This window comes from Dendrobates tinctorius, unplaced genomic scaffold (genome assembly GCF_039654945.1).
Source record: "Dendrobates tinctorius isolate UK_male_01 unplaced genomic scaffold, ASM3965494v1 ptg000010l, whole genome shotgun sequence".
NCBI lineage: Eukaryota > Metazoa > Chordata > Amphibia > Anura > Dendrobatidae > Dendrobates > Dendrobates tinctorius.
The window spans coordinates 4,085,616-4,107,817 of NW_027361678.1; the positions used below are offsets into that span (position 1 = coordinate 4,085,616).

At 50.0% G+C, this 22,202-nt stretch overlaps 1 protein-coding gene across 1 annotated transcript in view; it reads right to left on the reverse strand.

The window, feature by feature from the left end:
• The window catches only part of AP5M1 (adaptor related protein complex 5 subunit mu 1), a 35,209-nt gene that overhangs the window by 11,595 nt on the left and 1,412 nt on the right, over positions 1 to 22,202 (reverse strand). The window lies entirely within an intron of this gene.

Here is a 22,202-nt window from a genome sequence, read left to right on the forward strand (position 1 = left end):
GTCCCCTTCGTTCCCAGACATTCTTACGCAGTCTCCCAAAAGCGACACTGGCTTTGGCAATTCTGTTATTAACCTCAGCGTCTATGGTTACTTCATGGGAGAGTGTGCTGCCTAAATAGGTGAAGTTATTGACTGCTTTGAGATTTTTCTCCTTCACCGTGATACATGGCTCCTTGTATAGTTTCCCTGGAACAGATTGATACGTGACTTTGGTTTTTATAGTGTTGATCTCGAGACCAAAATTGTCACAAGCTTGAGAAAAACAGTCCACTTCATGCTGCATCTGCTGTTCCGTGCTAGTGTTAAGTGCACAGTCATCAGCAAATAAGAATTCACGGATAACTGTTGTGAACTCATTTTCAGGTTTGCCTCTGGCTTCTGGTGAGGGTGATGGAGCTGGCTGTGCTAACAGAGGAGTCGTGAGTTCTCTATCTGGACTCCCTCTTTTGGTGACAAGAGGAAATGAAGCTGATCTAAATGGCAAAGAACTGCCTTCTGAGAAGGAGCACTGCGATTGGACATCAGGAGTCTCTGACTGGATTTAAGGCAGCCGACTCCCTATTTTCTTGCTGGTGATTTTCTCCTGCCTGGGGCTTCTGGTTTCCAGTTTGATTCCTGCCTTCTCAAGCTAAGTTTTGCTCTGCTATTGTTCATATGAGTTTTGGTCTGTTTACTTAGTTTTTTGTGTTCAGCCAGCCCCGGCTGGGGCTGTGCTGGATTCAATTTCTGTCTCTGATTATTTCAGTTCGTTTTTGTCCCTGATCAGCTGATCTTTTTGCTCTGTCTTCAGTGCTGATATAGGGTTTTGAAGTCTAGCGACTTCAGGGTTTTTTCTATCAGACGTGTTGGACATATTTTTGGTAGGGCTTTTGCGTGATTGCAGACAGCATCTTTCCTTTCCTGTCCTTTCTAGTTAGTGTGGGCCCCATCGTTTGCTCAGCCTATCTTTCTATCTGTGTTTGTGTTTTCATCTTGTTTCACCGACAATACATGTTGGGGGCTGTCTATTGCTTTGGTGCAGTTTAGATTTCCCCTTTTCTTTCTTTAGGCTTATTTAGTTCTCCAGCTGTAACGAGGCGTCTAGGATCATCGTAGGTACGCTCCACGGCTACTGTTAGTTGTTGTGGATAGATTCAGGGGTCTGCAATCCGCTAGTTACCAACCTCTCCGGTTTTCTAGGCTTAGCTTGCTTTTGTTTTTTGTCTCATGCACCTTCGTAATCGCCTTCAGGAGTTTTGGGTTGAATAGCTTGCCATCAGTCCTGTACCTAACCTGGATTCCATCTTCACAGTTGTTCAAGGCATAACGTAACATTGCAGAGAATACCATACTGAACAGGGTTAGAGCAAGCACACAGTCTTGTTTTATGCCATTTGTTACTGGGAAAGTCTCAGATTCGTCTCCATCGTTCAGAATCTTCACCATCATGCCATCATGGAACTGCCGGACGACTGAGATGAACTTGCTCGGGCAGTCGAATTTTGTCATGACCTTACACAGGACGTCTCTACGTATTCGGCCCCCTGGAACTTTTCAACCTTTTCCCAGATATCATGCTTCAAACATAAAGATACCAAATGTAAATTTTTGGTGAAGCATCAACAACAAGTGGGACACAGTTGTGAAGTTGAACGAAATTTATTGGTTATTTTAAATTTTTGTGGAAATTCAAAAACTGAAACGTGGGGCGTGCAATATTATTCGGCCCCTTTACTTTCAGTACAGCAAACTCACTCCAGAAGTTCATTGTGGATCTCTGAATGATCCAATGTTGTCCTAAATGACTAATGATCATATATATAATCCACTGTTGTGAGTTCATTTTTCCCTTCACCATTGAGGTCTGATGAACTCCCTCCTCTGGTGAAGGAAGGTAGTGAGACTGATTACCAAACACCTGGGCAGCTAGATGATAACTGGGTGGCTGGAATTGAGAACTGGATATAAGGCTGCCGACGCCCTTCTTCCTGGCTGGTGATTTTCCTGCTGGATTCTTGGAGACCAGTCTGATTCCTGCGTCTTAAAGCTAAGTTTTTCTGCTCTGCTTTGTACTCTTCAGTTTTGTTTTTGTTTTGCCTTGTTTTTTGGGAGTTCTGCCATCCCCGGCCGGGGGTGAGCTGAATTCCATTTTTGTCTCTGATCTGTTGATCTTTTGCTCTGTCTTCAGAATATACCTGAGTGCTGATATAGTCTTTTGAAGCCTAGCGACTTCAGGGCCTGTTTTTCCTATCAGTCGGTTAGCTCATTTTGATAGGGTTTTTGCGGATGGCAGACAGCAGCTTTCCTATCCTGTCCTATGTAGTTAGCTTGGGCCCCATCATTTGCTCAACCTATCTTTCTATCTGTGTTAGTGTTTTCATCTTGCTTCACCGTCATTATATGTTGGGGGCTGCCTATTGCTTTGGGGTCTGCTCTGGGGCAGTTAGTTTTTCCCCTTTCTGTCTTTAGGCTATGTAGCTCTCTGGCTGTGATCGAGGGGTCTAGGGCACTGTAGGAACCCCCCACGGCTACTGCTAGTTGTTGTGGATAGGTTCAGGGGTCTGCAATCCGTTAGCTGCCAACCTCTCTGGTTTTTCTGGACTTAGCTGGTATTTTGTTTTTTCCTCCTTCGGTGACTCATCATAACAATCCACCTGTGTGTAATCATGTCTCCGTATAAATGCACCTGCTCTGTGATAGTCTCAGGGATCTGTTTGAAGCACAGAGAGCATCATGAAGACCAAGGAACACAACAGGCAGGTCCGTGATACTGGTGTGGAAAAGTTTAAAGCCGGATTTGGATACAAAATGATTTCCAAAACTTTAAACATCCCAAGGAGCACTGTGCAAGCGATCATATTGAAATGGAAGGAGTATCATACCACTGCAAATCCATCAAGACCCAGCCGTCCCTCTAAACTTTCATCTCAAACAAGGAGAAGACTGATCAGAGATGCAGCCAAGAGGCCCATGATCACTCTGGATGAACTGCAAAGATCTACAGCTGAGGTGGGACAGTCTGTCCATAGGACAACAATCAGTCGTATACTGCACAAATCTGGCCTTTATGGAAGAGTGGCAAGAAGAAAGCCATTTCTCAAAGATATCCATAAAAAGTGTTGTTTAAAGTTTGTGTTACACCGCTCCGCCATACTCACCCGGCCTCCGCTCCCACGCCGCAGTCGCCCTCCGCTCCCACGCCGCAGCCTCTCTCCACCCGACGGCCGCGGCGGTCACCTGAGACAGGCCCGCGACCGATGCCTTCCCTGCATGCTATGCGCATGCGCCATAGGCCGCGCCTCCTTCCTGCTTCTTATGCTCCGGCTGTGCCCTGACCCGGAAGCACCTTTGGACCAATGGCTGACCAGACGGGGCCATATCAGGCCGCTTCCCCCTGAGGGAGGCGCCTGATCGTTGTGTTTCCTGACACTCTGGCCTCGCTCCATCGTGCACACTCTGCTCCTGCAGTTCCTGTCTCGGCTGCTCCTCACAGCAGCTTCTCAGTCCTGCTACCCGTGTTCCTGGTTACCTACTCCAGTCCTGCCTTCAGTGTTCCTGTCGTCCTACTCCAGTCCTGCCTTGTGTTCCTGCCGTCCTACTCCAGTCCTGCCTTCAGTGTTCCTGCCGTCCTACTCCAGTCCTGCCTTCAGTGTTCCTGTCGTCCTACTCCAGTCCTGCCTTCAGTGTTCCTGTCGTCCTACTCCAGTCCTGCCTTCAGTGTTCCTGTCGTCCTACTCCAGTCCTGCCTTGTGTTCCTGCCGTCCTACTCCAGTCCTGCCTTCAGTGTTCCTGCCGTCCTACTCCAGTCCTGTCTTCAGTGCTCCTGCCGTCCTACTCCAGTCTCAGTCTTACTCCGGTCCATCCTGAGCCGCCCCTCTCGGTACCGGCTACCGTGGTACTCGAACCCCTGGGCCTGCTCCTAACGGTCCCTGTATAGGGGTCGGTTCCACCTGGCAGCTCGCCCGGGGTCCCTCGGTGCCACGGTCCAGAGGGTCCACTCTCGGAGCTCCCGCTCCTGACCACCCACGCTAACAGTACGATCAGGCCATGGACTCCGCCGGTACTACGGCTGCTACCCAGAAAGAGTTGCTATTCCTACGGGAGAATCAGGGGCGCATTATGTCAATCATGAAGTCGATGGACACCCGTTTGTCGGCCTTACAGGTGGCCAATCCTGGAAATGCCACTCAGCTGGCCAGTCTCCAACAGGAGCTGGGTCAGCAGCAAGATACTCAAACCCACATTTTGTCCTACATGGCCTCCTTTGATAGTCGCTTGTCGGCCCTCCAGGCTGCCGCTGCAGTGCCGACTCCTCCCCCTGCGTCTGCTGCTCCTCCGACGCCCCGCCTCGCCAAGCCGCCTCGTTTCACCGGGGATCCCAAGCTCTGTAGGGGGTTCTTAAATCAGTGTAGTCTCCACTTTGAATGGCTGCCGCAGCAATATCCCTCGGACCAGGCCAAAGTGGCCTTCATCATGTCCCATCTGGAGGGAGAGGCCCTTTCTTGGGTAAACCCGCTCTGGGAACGTGACGACCCGGTCGTTTCGAGTCTCCCGGTTTTCCTGGATACTTTTCGTAAGGTTTTCGATGAGCCGGGCCGGTTAGCCTCTCTCACTGAGTCACTCTTTAACTTACACCAGGGCTCTCTCACGGTCGGACAGTACGCTATTCGCTTTCGCACTATTTCCTCTGAGCTCGGCTGGAATAACGCAGCTTTGGTGGGGGCATTCTGGCGCGGTCTTTCTAGTAAAATAAAGGATGAACTCGCTGGTCGAGATACCCCGTCCACCTTAGAGGACCTTATCTCGCTGGCTACCCGCATTGACCTGCGCTTCCTGGAGCGCGCTCGGGAGTCAGTGAGAGACAGGCGCTCCTCCAGGTCAGTTTCTCCTTTCACTCAGTCGGCCAGCTCATGTTCAGTCGGATCTTCTTCCCTTCCTTCGGGTGAGCCCATGCAGATAGATCATCTCAGGTTGGCCGAGTTACGTCAGAGAGAGAGACGGGCACAAGGTCTGTGCCTCTATTGCGGTCATTCGTCACACTATATCCGCACCTGTCCTAAGAGACAGGGAAACGACTCCACCTAGGTCAGGTAAGAGAGGCCTTCCTAGGTCATGATGATGATTCCTCTCAACCCCTTACGATTTCTGTGCTTTTGGTTTCAGGAGGGAGGCGTGGTTCCGAGGTGGCCTACGTGGATTCGGGCTCAGCGGGTAACTTCATTCGGCCGGAAGAGGTAGACAAATACCAAATTCCTGTAGTCACTCTAACCCAATTCAGATTGCCACCGTGGATGGCAAACCGCTACAGGTGACCGTCACCTTGGTCACTGAAGAGGTGGAATTGCAAATCGGAGCCTTACATCGAGAGAAGATAGCCTTTTACGTTTTACCTAAGCTCTCTCACGCCATTCTACTCGGTCTTCCATGGTTAAGAATTCATCAGCCTGTTCTCGACTGGTCTTCTGGGGAGATACTCCGCTGGGGGCACCCGTGCCAAGCTCGCTGTCTGACTCCTGTCCGCCTGGCGGCCGCTCCACGGTCACCTCCAGACCTCCCGGGTATTCCTCCAGCTTACAGCTCCTACGCCGATGTTTTTGATAAGAAGGAAGCGGAGGTCCTCCCTCCACACCGGCCGTTTGACTGCCCAATTGAACTTGTTTCTGGTTCAACCCCCCCCAAGGGGCAGAATCTACCCTCTGTCTCCCGCGGAGACCACCGCCATGTCCGAGTACGTCCGAGAGAACCTCGCCAAAGGCTTTATACGGAAATCCTCTTCGCCCGCGGGAGCCGGGTTCTTCTTCGTCAAAAAGAAGGACGGGACTCTACGGCCATGCATTGACTATAGGGGCTTGAATGAGATTACCATCAAGAACAGGTACCCTCTTCCACTCATTCCGGAACTGTTTGACCGTCTCAGAGGGGCTCGGGTCTTTACCAAGCTGGACCTCAGAGGAGCCTACAATCTGGTCCGTATCCGTGCAGGTGACGAGTGGAAGACCGCTTTCAACACTCGAGATGGCCATTACGAGTACCTGGTCATGCCCTTCGGTCTTTGCAATGCTCCTGCAGTCTTTCAAGAGTTCGTCAACGAGATCTTCCGGGATCTCTTGTACTCCTGTGTGGTCGTGTACTTAGACGACATCCTCGTCTTCTCGCCGGACCTCTCGTCCCACAGAAAGAGTGTCCGCCTGGTGCTTCAGCGTCTTCGGGAGAACCGTCTGTATGCAAAGATCGAGAAATGTCTCTTCGAACAGACCTCTCTGCCATTTCTGGGATACATTATCTCCAACGCTGGTCTAAGGATGGATCCCGAGAAGTTGTCTGCCATCCTCAAATGGCCTCGCCCCGTCGGATTAAAGGCGATACAACGATTCCTCGGGTTCGCCAACTATTACCGGCAATTTGTCTCCCACTTCTCCGCGATCACAAGACCCATTTCTGTGCTCACCCGTAAAGGGTCTACTTCCAAGGATTGGTCTCCTGAGGCAGAGGAGGCCTTTCTGTCCCTAAAACGGGCTTTCTCCACGGCTCCGGTCCTGCATTTTGTACTCGAGGTGGACGCTTCCTCGACTGGTGCCGGGGCGGTGCTGTCCCAGAGAACCGCCTCCGGTCGCCTGCACCCTTGTGGCTTCTTCTCGAAGGCCTTTTCTCCATCCGAGTGTAACTACTCGATCGGTGACCGGGAACTTTTGGCCATCAAGTTGGCCTTGGAGGAATGGCGCCACCTCCTGGAAGGAGCTGTCCATCCTTTTGTCATCTTCTCGGACCACAAGAATCTGGCCTATCTCCAGTCTGCCCAGAGACTAAACCCTCGCCAGGCCAGATGGTCTTTATTTTTTGCCCGATTTGATTTCGAGCTCCGATTCCGTCCCGGCAACAAGAATTCCAAAGCCGACGCCCTGTCCAGGGTCTTCCAACCACACGAATCCACGGAGGAACCGTCACATATCATTGATCCCACTAGGATCATCACCGTGGCTCCAGTGAACTGGCTTACTCCTCCGCTTGGCAAGACGCTTGTGCCAGAGAATCTCAAGCAAAAGGTTCTTCTATGGGGGCACTCCTCCAAACTGGCCGGCCATGCCGGAACTAAGAAGACCCTTGACCTTATCAAACGTCACTACTGGTGGCCCTCATTTCGCCAAGATGTACTCGACTTTGTGGCTTCTTGTCCATCCTGTGCAAAGAACAAGGTGCCACGGAGATCTCCGTCTGGCTTGTTGCTTCCGTTGCCTGTCCCTACGGTTCCTTGGGAGAACATCGCCATGGATTTCATCACCGACCTACCCTGCTCTGCGGGCTGCTCAGTCATTCTGGTGGTGGTGGATCGTTTTTCCAAGATGGCTCACTTCATCCCTCTGCCCGGTCTTCCCTCAGCGCCAGAGCTGGCCGAAATCTTCATTCATCAAGTCTTCAGGCTTCATGGACTACCTCGACGCATTGTGTCTGACCGAGGGGTTCAGTTTACCTCCAAGTTCTGGCGTTCGCTTTGTAAGCTCATGAACGTTTCCCTCGACTTCTCCTCGGCCTACCATCCACAGTCCAACGGACAAGTAGAGCGTACCAACCAGACGCTTACGGGATACTTACGCCACTTCTCTAACGCCCACCAGAACGATTGGGTCAACTTACTCCCCTGGGCAGAGTTCGCTTATAACAACCATGCTGGTGAGTCTTCGGCCAAGTCTCCGTTTTTCATTGTTTTTGGCAGACATCCTGGTGTCCCTCTTCCGATAACCCCTGCCTCTGAGGTACCCGCGGCCAATGCCTTGTCCTCGGAATTTTCTAAGATTTGGGCTGAGACCAACACATCACTCGAGAGATCCCCTGATCAGATGAAGAACTATGCAGACAAAAAAAGGTTGGATTCTCCTCCGTATCGTGTTGGCGACAAGGTCTGGCTCTCCTCCAAATTCGTCCGACTAAAACTGCCCTCCTACAAGTTGGGTCCACGCTACATCGGTCCGTTTGAAATTCTGGGACGTATTAACGAAGTTGCCTACAAATTGAGGTTGCCTGCTTCGCTCCGGATCCCGAACACCTTTCACGTCTCTCTCCTGAAGCCTGTGGTGCTGAATCGTTTCCATTCCTCGCTTGATCTTGGTCCTCAGCCGGTGGGTGCCGACAACGTTTTTGAAGTGCAGGACATCCTCGCTGTGAAAAGGGTTAGAGGTAGGACTTTCTTTCTCGTTGATTGGAAGGGCTTTGGTCCTGAGGAGAGATCCTGGGAGCCTCGGGAGAATATTAATGCTCCCCGTATCCTCAAGAGGTTTCTTGTTAATCTCCGGGGGGGGGCGGCTTAGGGGAGGGGGTACTGTTACACCGCTCCGCCATACTCACCCGGCCTCCGCTCCCACGCCGCAGTCGCCCTCCGCTCCCACGCCGCAGCCTCTCTCCACCCGACGGCCGCGGCGGTCACCTGAGACAGGCCCGCGACCGATGCCTTCCCTGCATGCTATGCGCATGCGCCATAGGCCGCGGCCGCGCCTCCTTCCTGCATCTTATGCTCCGGCTGTGCCCTGACCCGGAAGCACCTTTGGACCAATGGCTGACCAGACGGGGCCATATCAGGCCGCTTCCCCCTGAGGGAGGCGCCTGATCGTTGTGTTTCCTGACACTCTGGCCTCGCTCCATCGTGCACACTCTGCTCCTGCAGTTCCTGTCTCGGCTGCTCCTCACAGCAGCTTCTCAGTCCTGCTACCCGTGTTCCTGTCGTCCTACTCCAGTCCTGCCTTGTGTTCCTGCCGTCCTACTCCAGTCCTGCCTTCAGTGTTCCTGCCGTCCTACTCCAGTCCTGCCTTGTGTTCCTGCCGTCCTACTCCAGTCCTGCCTTCAGTGTTCCTGTCGTCCTACTCCAGTCCTGCCTTCAGTGTTCCTGTCGTCCTACTCCAGTCCTGCCTTCAGTGTTCCTGTCGTCCTACTCCAGTCCTGCCTTCAGTGTTCCTGCCGTCCTACTCCAGTCCTGCCTTCAGTGTTCCTGCCGTCCTACTCCAGTCCTGCCTTCAGTGTTCCTGCCGTCCTACTCCAGTCCTGTCTTCAGTGCTCCTGCCGTCCTACTCCAGTCTCAGTCTTACTCCGGTCCATCCTGAGCCGCCCCTCTCGGTACCGGCTACCGTGGTACTCGAACCCCTGGGCCTGCTCCTAACGGTCCCTGTATAGGGGTCGGTTCCACCTGGCAGCTCGCCCGGGGTCCCTCGGTGCCACGGTCCAGAGGGTCCACTCTCGGAGCTCCCGCTCCTGACCACCCACGCTAACAGTTTGCAACAAGCCACCTGAGAAACACACCATACATGTCGAAGAAGGTGCTTTGATCAGACGAAACCAAAATCGAACTTTTTGGCAACAATGCCAAACGATATGTTTGGCGTAAAGGCAACACAGCTCATCACTCTGGACACACCATCCCCACTGTCAAACATGTTGGTGGCAGCATCATGGTTTGGGGCTGCTTTTCTTCAGCAGGGACAGGGAAGATGGTTAAAGTTGATGGGAAGATGGATGGAGTCAAATACAGGACCATTCTTGAAGAAAACCTGTTGGAGTCTTCAAAAGACCTGAGACTGGCACGGAGATTTGTCTTCCAACAAGACAATGATCCCAAACATAAAGCAAAATCTACAATGGAATGGTTCACAAATAAACATATCCAGGTGTTAGAATGGCCAAGCCAAAGTCCAGACCTGAATCCAATCGAGAATCTGTGGAAAGAGCTGAAAACTGCTGTTCAAAAACGATCTCCATCAAACCTCACTGAGATAGAGCTGTTTGCCAAGGAAGAATGGCAAGAATTTCAGTCTGTCGATGTACAAAACTGATAGAGACATACCCCAAGCGACTTGCAGCTGTAATCGCAGCAAAAGGTGGCGCAACAAAGTATTAGTTAAAGGGGCCGAATAATATTGCACGCCCCACTTTTCAGTTTTTGAATTTCCACAAAAATTTGAAATAACCAATAAATTTTGTTCAACTTCACAATTGTGTCCCACTTGATGATTCTTCACCAAAAATTTACATTTGGTATCTTTATGTTTGAAGCATGCTATGTGGGAGGTTGAAAACTTCCAGAGGGCCGAATACTTTCGCAAGGCACTGTACTATGTGGGCTGTGTTATATACTGTGTGGGTTGTGTTATATACTATGTGGATCTGTTATATAGCATGGGGGTACATTATATATTATATTCTATGGGGGAGGCTGTGTTATATAATATGGGGGGTTACATTATATTCTATGGGGAGGTGGGCTGTATTATATTCTATGGGGGGTGATTGCATCATACTCTATGAGGGGGCTACATTATACTATACAAGTAAGCTACATTGTATTCTATAGAGGGCTGCGTTATATTCTATGGGGCTGCATTATACTATATGAGGAGGGCTACATTGTACTCTATGGAGGGGCTGCATTATATTATATGGAGGGTATGCATTATATTCTATGGGGGGCTGCATTATACTCTATAGGGAGCTGTCAAATATATTCTATTGAGGGGGTGCATTATACTATATGAGGGGGGCTGCATTATATTCTATGGGGGGGTTACATTATATTCTGTGGAGAGGTTGCATTATACTATGTGGGGTGGCTGCATTATACTATATGTGGGCTGCATTATACTGTATTGAGGACTATGGGGAATACATTACACTATATGAAGAACTATAATGTGCATTATACTAAGGGAAGTGAATTGTACTACATGGATGACTGGCGGTGTATTATACGATATGGAGCACTATTAAGAGTGTATTATACTATATGGAGAACTGAGTGTATTTTAATATATGGAGGGCTATGACGAGTTTATTATACTATATGGAGGACTATGAAGAGTGTATTATACTATATGGAGGACCAGAGGCGTAGCTAGGGTTTTGGTTCAGGGGGGTGAAACTTCTGAGTGGGCCCCTAACCAGAGAACCTCAGCAGATGACCGCGCTGTTATCAAAAATAATCTATATAATCTCTCGCTGTATATATATATATATATTCCATTATTGCATGCCGCAATAATGGAAGAGAGACGCTCCCTCTCCCATCATTACCCTCTTCCTCTGACACATAGTGGGTGCGCGATGACGTCACTTCATCGCTTCCCCGCTGTGTGCCAGTCTGACTGTAGCGCTGCTCCTGACATCAGAGCAGAGCCACCGCAGAAACCACCGTGGGAGCAGAGAGGTGAGTATAGTTTTTTTCATTTATATAGTGAGTCCTGGTTGCATGATTATGATACCCCATATGGGGGGGCAGCATGATACCCGTATGAGGGGGCAGCATGATATACCCCATATGAGGGGGCAGCATGATACCCCGTATGATGGGGGGCAGCATGATACCCCGTATGATGGGGGGCAGCATGATACCCCGTATGATGGGGGTAGTATGATACCCCATATGGGGGGGTAGTATGATACCCCATATAAGGCAGGGCAGCATGATATCCCATATAAGGGAGGGCAGCATGATACCCCATGAGGGGGCCAGCATTATATTCTGAAGGGGCTACATTATATTCTTTGGGGGGGGGCTGTATTATATCATATGAAGGGGGCTACATGAGAGAGAGAAAGGAAGAACAGAGAGAGAGAGAGAAAGGAAGAACAGAGAGAGAGAGAGAAAGGAAGAACAGAGAGAGAGAGAGAAAGGAAGAACAGAGAGAGAGAGAAAGGAAGAACAGAGAGAGAGAGAGAAAGGAAGAACAGAGAGAGAGAAAGAACAGAGAGAGAGAAAGAAAGAACAGAGAGAGAGAAAGAAAGAACAGAGAGAAAGAAAGAAAGAACAGAGAGAAAGAAAGAATAGAGAGAGAAAGAACAGAGAGAGAAAGGAAGAACAGAGAGAGAGAGAGAAAGGAAGAACAGAGAGAGAGAGAGAAAGGAAGAACAGAGAGAGAGAGAAAGGAAGAACAGAGAGAGAGAGAAAGGAAGAACAGAGAGCGAGAGAAAGGAAGAACAGAGAGAGAAAGGAAGAACAGAGAGAGAGAAAGGAAGAACAGAGAGAGAGAGAAAGGAAGAACAGAGAGAGAGAGAAAGGAAGAACAGAGAGAGAGAAAGGAAGAACAGAGAGAGAGAAAGAAAGAACAGAGAGAGAGAAAGGAAGAACAGAGAGAGAGAAAGAAAGAACAGAGAGAGAGAAAGAAAGAATAGAGAGAGAAAGAACGAATAGAGAGAGAAAGAACAGAGAGAGAAAGGAAGAACAGAGAGAGAGAAAGAAAGAACAGAGAGAAAGAAAGAACAGAGAGAGAAAGAAAGAACAGAGAAAGAAAGAACAGAGAGAGAAAGGAAGAACAGAGAGAGAGAGAAAGATTAGAGAGAGACAAAGAAAGATTAGAGAGAAAGAAATATTAGAGAGAAAGAAATATTAGAGAGAAAGAGGGGAAAGAAAGGAAGAACAGAGAGAGAGAGAAAGAACAGAGAGAAAGAAAAAGAGAGAGAAAGGAACAGGGGAAAGAAAGAAAGAACAAAGAGGAAGAAAGAACAGAGAGAAAGAAAGAACAGAGGGAGAAAGAAACAGAGAAAGAACAGAGAGAAAGAAACAGAGAGAGAAAGAAAGATTCTATAAAGAAAGTATAGCAGAATGGCTCCCATTGTAGTGTCCACCTGAGCCTCCCGATGCAGGACATATCATGATCCGCTCACATGGCCAACATCCCCGAGTCCAAGGAGATCCCGCTGTCCGCGCTGTCGGAGGAGACGGTGATGGATCTGAAGCATTCCCTGAGGTGCCTCCATGGTTTTGTCACAATCTCCTCCCGAAATTACCTAATTTCCGGTCAGCTTCCAGCACGTCACTTCCGGTGGAACGTTACGTGCAAATTTTAAAGTGCTCCTCGGGGCTCTGCCATGTACTCCTGTGTCCGCGGGAAAAGTAAGCTCACGACCAGGGCAGACTCTCAAAATCGAGACGGTTGGGAGGTTTGAATGCTCCCCACCATACACCTTGTATGTATACGCATGGCTCCGCACACACATGGTTCCGCTTTCTATGCCTCGTACACACACTGCTCCGCTCCGTACACCTCGCGCACACACACAGCTTCACTCAGTACACACATGGCTTCACTCCGTAAACCTTGTACACATGCGGCTCTGCTCCGTACACCTCGTACACACGCAGCCACGCTCCGTACACCTCATACACACGCGGCTCCGCTCACCTCGTACACACGCGGCTCTGCTCCGTACACCACCAACACACGCGGCTCTGCTCCGTACACCTCCTACACACGCGGCTCCGCTCCGTACACCTCCTACACACGCGGCTCCGCTCCGTACACCTCCTACACACCCGGCTCCGCTCCGTACACCTCCTACACACCCGGCTCCGCTCCGTACACCTCCTACACACCCGGCACCGCTCCGTACACCTCCTACACACCCGGCTCCGCTCCGTACACCTCCTACACACCCGGCTCCGCTCCGTACACCTCCTACATGCATGGCTCCGCTCCGTACACCTCCTACACGCATGGCTCCGCTCCGTACACCTCCTACACGCATGGCTCCGCACACCTCGTACACGCATGGCTCTGCTCCGTACACCTTGTATACACACAGCTCTGCTCCATACACCTCGTACACACATGGCTCCGCTACATCCCCCCCTGTAAACTCCTTCTGACCCCACACAGAATCTTCCCTTCATCCAGTACCATCATGACAACCAGCACGGCAGAGTCCTGCATCCACTGAGAGGCCAGCTGATCATGTGACCTCGACTCCTCCCCTCCTGTGACCTCATCACAGGTCCTGTTGCAGTGGCAGTCAGAGAAGAGAACATAGCAGCTGAGCAGGGAGATGATCGATTCACCCTGTTCTGCCGCAGATACGGTAGCATAAATCCGAGTGGGCCCGGGGCCACGGCCCCCCCGGGAGCTACGCTACTGTGGAGGACTGGACTGAGGAGTGTATTATACTATATGGAGGACTGAGGAGTATATTATACTATATGGAGGACTATGAGGAATGTATTATACTATATGGAGGACTGAGGAGTGTATTATACTATATGGAGGACTGAGGAGTGTATTATACTATATGGAGGACTATAGAGTGTATTATACTATACGGAGGACTATGAGGAGTGTATTATACTATATGGAAGACTGAGGAGGGTATTATACTATACGGAGGACTATGGGAAGTGTATTATACTATATGAAGGTCTATGGGGCACATTATATTATATGGAGGACTATGGGGCACATTATATTATATGGAGGACTATGGGGCACATTATTAGAGTTGAGCGACTTTTGGTTTTTTAGGGTCGAGTTTCGTTTTGCGAAACCCGACTTTTCCAAAAGTCGGGTCGAGCAAGATCGTCCGATTATAGGGAAAAGTCGGGGTCGTCCCGAAACACGAAACCCAATGTAAGTCAATGGGGAATAAAAGTCGGCAGTGAGAGGAGGACAGGAAACACACCTACAGTGCCCATTTGAATGCCAAAAGCATCAATTCTTCTTACTTAAGCTTGTCAACCTTAATTAACTTCATAATACAAGTTACGCACTGAAAAATGGGGGTTATTTGGCTACAGACTGTGGGGGGGGAGGGCTGGCTCCAGGTTTTCATGTGCCCTGGGCGAAAGAGCGCCCCTTTAACACATACCACAACTCATCATGCTCCGATACGGCAGAGAAATAGCGGTATAGTAAAATGAAAAATACCTCACTTTTTACATCTCATGACGAGGCCCATCTATTTCTCCATACAGAATCATTGGTCCCATATAATGTTTGAAACAGTATATGATGAGCTCCACATAATGCTACAGTATATGTTGGTCCCCATGGATGAAGCTCCACTGTCTTATGGGCCCAAATAATGCTCCAAACATAATGGGCCCCATTTCTAATGCTCTAGTGTATAATGGGCCCTGTAAATGCTGCTCCAGTGTCTGATGTCCACCTTTGGAATGTTCCAGTGTATGGTGGGCCCCATCTATCATTCTCCAGAGTATAGTGCTCCCCAAAAATTGCTGTCCCAACATTGAAAACCATCAAATAAGTCTCCTCGCTAGGGAATCCCTGTACTTGTCTGGACTCCTCGTCGTCCCCATCTTCCATCTCACTGCACAGTATTTCAACTTTGCAAGTGCTGTGATCCTGAGCAAGCAGGGGGGGCCCACTCGTTGGCGACGGCACTGGCACAGGGCCCCTAATAGTACGGTGGTGTGTCTGATGGCGGGTGGGCCGAACCTGCACTTTCATCTGCAGCTTCCTCTTTGTCACCGTGTAAGATGGAACTGTATATGGGAAGGGTAACCTGAGTTTCATCAGGGTCAGATTCAGGCCGTGTAGCGTGCGAGGGGAATGTAGTGGTCTGGGTCAATGTACCAGCAGATTCATCGAGCAGTGGCTGGGCATCAGTGCACTTGTGTCGCCCCCAGGAGTACGGTCGCCACAGTGGCATTACCTTCTTCCTAGGGAGTGTGATGTCATGCTTGGGAGCAACGAACGATCTCTCTAGCAGGTTAACTGATTGGGCGGCATTATTCCCACGAGTCATGACCCTCCAAACAGCGTTCATGAAGGCAAAGTGTTTGTTTTACGTGGGCAGTATGGTTGCAAAGCTGAACCTTAAAGGAATGTCCAGAAGGGCACCACCAGGAGTGGAGCCTACGGTTAAATTCGACTCCACCTGGGAAACCTCAACCATGCCAGCTACAGAACAGATGCACACATTGCAAGCTTAATTCCGTTAACGAACGAGACTACGTCATGCCCCGCGGTCCGAGTCCGGCTTACTAGAGGGACACGTGAGGCTCTGGCACATGAGATTGGCCAATAACTGGTGTGTCATGCCCTTACATGTCCGTGGCTGCATGTGCGCTACATTGAAAAGGCCAGCGTTTGTCGCTTACAGGTGCAGATAACCCGCTGAACAACGTTAGTGATGGGGATCACTGATTACAATTATTACCCGCGAACAATGATTTCCCAGTAAGTGCAGGTCAACCGCAGTTCCGGAATAAGGCCTAACCATCATTCCTGAAAAAATGAAAAACTTACGTGTGCAAACCACAGGTGCTGTAGCTTGCTTAACAGCTCGCCAGCCGTTCTCACGCCCAGTATGGATTACACGTGATTGCACAAAGGTGAGAAAGGGTACCGTATCCCCAGATAACATGTATGGATAGCGTACACATTCAAAATATATGTCTATACATCAGGAGGCAGGCTCAGACGGTGTTAGGCCCAGTATGGATTGCACGTGATTGCACAAAGGTTAGAAAGGGAACCGTATCCCCAGATAACATGTATGGATAGCGTACACATTCAAAATATATGTCTATACATCAGGAGGCAGGCTCAAACGGTGTCAGGCACAGTATGGATTTGACGGCCCAGACTACACAGAAGAGTAGGGAGAGGTAAAGATTGCAAATGCTGGGGCCCTGCCCAAGCAAGGGGGGCCCACTCGTGGGCTTCGGTACTGGCACTGGGCCCCTCATAGTACGGCGGTGTGTCTGACGGCGGGTGTGCACCACCACCGTCAGAGACACTTGATTGCACTATGAGGGACCCTGTGCCAGTGCCCGCGCCCAAGAGTCAGCCTACCCACCTGTCCAGGGCAACGGCACTCGCACGGTGTCGTGCGCTAGGTGGTGACCCCGGCCATGGGGGGGGGAGGCAGCACAGTTAGGGAGTTTTAGAAAGTGGCATATGTTGATGTTGGACATTCAGCTGATGCAAAAGGTGAAATAGGTCAAGTCCCAGGAAGAGGTGGACCAAAGCAAGCCATTTTTCTGTCACCCTATGTGTCATCAGGGGAAGGTGGGACAAAATCCTTGGAAACCCATGCGTGGTTCATTTTAATGAAGGTTAGATCATCCACATTTTGGGTTGACAGACAGGTCCTTTTTTCTGTCAGGATTGATCCAGCTGCACTGAAGACTCTTTCCGATAGCACACTTGCAGCTGGGCAAGCGAGCTCCTGTAAGGCATATTGTGCCAATTCAGGCCAGGTGTCCAGTTTAGCGGCCCAATAGTCAAAGGGGAATGACCTGTGTGGGAGAACATCGATATGGGAGGAAAAGTAGTTTGTAACCATAGTTGACAACTGCTGTCTCCTGTCACTTTCCATCGATGCAGTATTACCAGTTGTGTGAGCGGTACTTGAAAAATCAGTCCACAACATTGTCATGAAACCCCTGTCTCAAACGCCACTTCTGCTGTGTGAACCACGAACACCTCTGCCAAGCTGACCCCGGCCCGTACGGCTCGTGTGAGAACCATCACCGCTGCTGTGTGCTGGGAATGCCTCAAGCAACCGATTTACCAGAGTTGCTTGTTTATTAGCCAATATTAGGTCAAGGTTCTCCTGTGGCATGATGTTTTGTAATTTGCCTTTATAGCGTGGATCCAGGATGCTGGCCAACCAGTAGTCGTCATCGTTCATCATTTTGGCAATGCGGGGGTCCCTTTTTAGGATCTGCAAGGCATAATCTGACATGTGGGCCAATGTTCCCGGTGTCAATGATGCACTGCGAGTGCTGGTTGGAGGAGCACTTTCTGGCAAATCCACATCCCTCCAGTCACGCACAAACCCTGTACCAGACCTTGCCACGCCAACATTTTCACTTGCCCCACGAGATGCATCCTCCTCCCCTAAGTAATCATCCCCATCATCCTCCTCCTCCTCTTCCTCCACCTCATCCAGGTGAGGTCCCTGAGCAGACAATGGCTGAATGTCATCAAGGATTCCCTCCTCCTCAACATTGGCTGCAGAAGCCTGCTCCTTAAGGTGCGTCAAAGTTTGCATGAGCAGACGCATAAGTGGGATGCTCATGCTTAGGATGGCGTCGTCTGCGCTTACCAGCCGTGTGCATTCCTCAAAACACTGAAGGACTTTACAGAGGTCTTTCAGCTTCGACCACTGCACACATGTCAACTCCATGTCTGCTCTCAAAGTGCCTGGCCGTGTATCCTCCCACAAATGCATTATGGCCTGCCTCTGCTCGCACAGCCGCTCCACCATGTGCAGGGTGGAGTTCCACCTTGTTGCAATGTCGATAATGAGGCGGTGGTTGGGAAGGTGGAGCAATCGCTGCAGCTTCTGCATACGAACGGAGTGTACAGGCGACCGGCGGATGTGCGCGCACAGTCTTCACACCTTCTGGAGCAGGGCTGTTAACTCCGGATAATTTTTGAGGAAGCACTGCACCACCAGGTTCAAGGTGTGAGCCAAGCAAGGTATGTGGCTGAGTTCTGAAAGGGCTATGGCTGCCACAAAATTACGGCCGTTATCACTAACTACCTTGCCTGCCTCAAGATGTACACTGCCCAGCCATGACTCAGTTTGTCGCTTCAAGTACTCGGCCAGCACCTCGGCGGTGTGTCTGTCGCCCAAACACATCATCTGCAACACAGCCTGCTGACGCTTTCCACTAGCTGCTCGATAGGGGGACACCTCGTGTGCAACAGTGGCAGCTGCAGATGGAGTGCTCGTACGACTGCGCTCTGTGGACGAGCTTTCGCTTCTGGAGGAGGAGGAGGAGGGTCGAACGCCTACAGCCAACTGTTTCCTATACCATGGGCTAGGCAGCACTGTCCCACCACCGCTGTCCCCTGTGGACCCTGCATCCACCACATTAACCCAGTGCGCAGTGATGGACACGTAACGGCCCTGGCCATGCCGACTGGACCATGCATCAGTTGTGAGGTGCACCTTTCCGCTCACTGACTGCTTGAGTGCATGGACAATGCGGTCTTTCACATGATGGTGGAGGGCTGGGATGGCTTTGCGAGAGAAGTGGCGACTGGGTAGGTCATAGCGTGGTACTGCATAGGCCATGAGTTCGCGGAAAGCTGCGCTTTCCACCAACCGAAAGGGCATCATCTCAAACGAGATTAGTTTGGCAATGTGGGCGTTCAAACCCAGTGTACGCGGATGAGAGACTGAGTACTTTCTTGACCTACTCATAGTGTCTGGGAGGGTGAGCTGGACTTGAGAGCTGCATATGGTGGAAGTAGCGGTGGACAGGGCGGACTGAGAGAGGGTTGATGATGGTGATGGAGTTGGTGTTCTTTCTGATGGCCTAGAATCAGTCTTTCGTTGATATAACAGTGGGATTCCCTGACTGCTGTGGCCTTGCAACGACACCTCAACATTTGCTGCTGTGCTAACCGGTGGGCTTACAGTGGGGGAAACAATGTAGCGTTGCTGACTACCTTCGTTGTGATCAGTTGCACATGTGGCACTTGAGGTTTGGTGTTGTGTCCATGCTTGCAAGTGCATGCTGGTTAAATGTCTAAGCATGCAACTGGTATTCAAATTTTTCAGATTTTTCCCTCGGCTAAAGGTCTTTGCGCACTTCTTACAGATAACCTTGGCCTGATCATGAGGATTTTGTTCAAAAAAGTGCCACACTGCACTCTTCCTACTTTGGCAGACATTTTGCGGCCTAGCATGCTGTGATCTTTTGACCCTCTGGACAAGCTGTCCAGCAACTCTTGATTTTTGGAACCTGTCTTTGGAGTGCTCCGGGCCTGCCAGATAACAGCTGTTGCGATGTCGATGTCTGCTGTGGATGCTCCTCATCTGAGCTATTGGAAGCAGCACCCTCTTCCCCCAATGGATGCCAATCTGGGTCAACAACTGGGTCATCCATCACCTCCTCTTCTATGTCATGTGCACCTTCCTCTGTGTCACCGTGTATGGTGGTATAGTGTGCGGGAAGGGGCACCTGAGTCTCATCAGGGTCAGAATCTGGCTCTGTACACTGCGAGGACAATGTAGTGCTCTGAGTGAATGTACCAGCAGAATCATCCATCAGCGGCTGTGCATCAGTGCACTCCATGTCAGATTCATCTTGGCCTGGGTAATTCACCATTTGACTTGATAATCCAGGCATGGTATGTGAAAACAGCTCCATGGAGTAATCAGTAGTATGGCCTGCGTCATCCTTCAATCTTGGTTGGGGTGAAGGACACAAGGAAAGGTGTGGTTCATGAACATGAGCCTCCAATGACGACTCAGTGCTTTTACTTTTTACAACTGAAGAAGAGGAGGCGATAGAGCTGGAGGCTGAGTCAGCAATGTAAGACAAAACTTTTTCCTGATGCTCTGGCTTTAAAAGCGGTTTGTCAACTCCTAGAAAACTAAGCCTTCGAAGCCTTATGGAGCCAGACGATGACGCAGGGTCAACACCTCTTGCATTCGGTCCTATTTTGCTCTTGCCACTACCATCAGATCCACCACCAACACCATCATTACCAGCTGCCAACCCCCGCCCAGTTCCACGGCCTCTTCCACCAGCCTTCCTCATTTTTGGTAGAAATGTAGACAAAATCCAACAAACTATATAGTAAAGTAAAACAAGGTACAAGGTGTCTATAGGACAGGGGAGATTTTGAATTTCTGCTCACACTAGTGGACACTGGACACTTTTGGATTGTGTGAGGCCCACTGAATATCTGAGCGCTATGTCACAGGCTCGATGGCACAGCTGTGAGCAAAGTGACTAGAGGATAAGTGAGATTTTGAATTTCTGCTCACACTAGTGGACACTTTTGGATTGTGTGAGGCCCACTGAATATCTGAGCGCTATGTCACAGGCTCGATGGCACAGCTGTGGCCAAAATGACTAGAGGATAAGGGAGATTTTGAATTTCTGCAGACACTTGTGGACACTGGACACTTTTGGATTGTGTGAGGCCCACTGAATATCTGAACGCTATGTCACAGGCTCGATGGCACAGCTGTGACCAAAGTGACTAGAGGATAAGTGAGATTTTGAATTTCTGCAGACACTTGTGGACACTGGACACTTTTGGATTGTGTAAGGCCCACTGAATATCTGAGCGCTATGTCACAGGCTCGATGGCACAGCTGTGACCAAAGTGACTAGAGGATAAGGGAGATTTTGAATTTCTGCAGACACTTGTGGACACTGGACACTTTTGGATTGTGTGAGGCCCACTGAATATCTGAGCGCTATGTCACAGGCTCGATGGCACAGCTTTGACCAAAGTGACTAGAGGATAAGTGAGATTTTGAATTTCTGCAGACACTGGACACTTTTGGATTGTGTGAGGCCCACTGAATATCTGAGCGCTATGTCACAGGCTCGATGGCACAGCTGTGACCAAAGTGACTAGAGGATAAGTGAGATTTTGAATTTCTGCTCACACTAGTGGACACTTTTGGATTGTGTGAGGCCCACTGAATATCTGAGCGCTATGTCACAGGCTTGATGGCACAGCTGTGACCAAAGTGACTAGAGGATAAGGGAGATTTTGAATTTCTCCAGACACTTGTGGACACTGGACACTTTTGGATTGTGTGAGGCCCACTGAATATCTGAGCGCTATGTCACAGGCTTGATGGCACAGCTGTGACCAAAGTGACTAGAGGATAAGGGAGATTTTGAATTTCTGCAGACACTTGTGGACACTGGACACTTTTGGATTGTGTGAGGCCCACTGAATATCTGAGCGCTATGTCACAGGCTCGATGGCACAGCTGTGACCAAAGTGACTAGAGGATAAGTGAGATTTTGAATTTCTGCTCACACTAGTGGACACTGGACACTTTTGGATTGTGTGAGGCCCACTGAATATCTGAGCGCTATGTCACAGGCTCGATGGCACAGCTGTGACCAAAGTGACTAGAGGATAAGGGAGATTTTGAATTTCTGCAGACACTTGTGGACACTGGACACTTTTGGATTGTGTGAGGCCCACTGAATATCTGAGCGCTATGTCACAGGCTCGATGGCACAGCTGTGACCAAAGTGACTAGAGGATAAGTGAGATTTTGAATTTCTGCTCACACTAGTGGACACTGGACACTTTTGGATTGTGTGAGGCCCACTGAATATCTGAGCGCTATGTCACAGGCTCGATGGCACAGCTGTGACCAAAGTGACTAGAGGATAAGGGAGATTTTGAATTTCTGCTGACACTTGTGGACACTGGACACTTTTGGATTGTGTGAGGCCCACTGAATATCACAGCGCTATGTCACAGGCAGAAATTGGCTAGTGTATCACAAACTACAAGGTGTATGTAGAATTGGGCAGAATAGGAATCTCCCTAGAGTGCAGGTCTGTAAGAACGGAACATGTCCTCGACTTATTCTCACAGAGTGACACAGATAGCTTCACTGTGGCTGTGATAACAGCCGTTACACGGTACTGTGTGAGGAGCGTACACCGCTGTATGGTGTGAAAAAATGCACGCTCAGTACCTCAGCAGGACAAAAAAAAAAATTGGGAT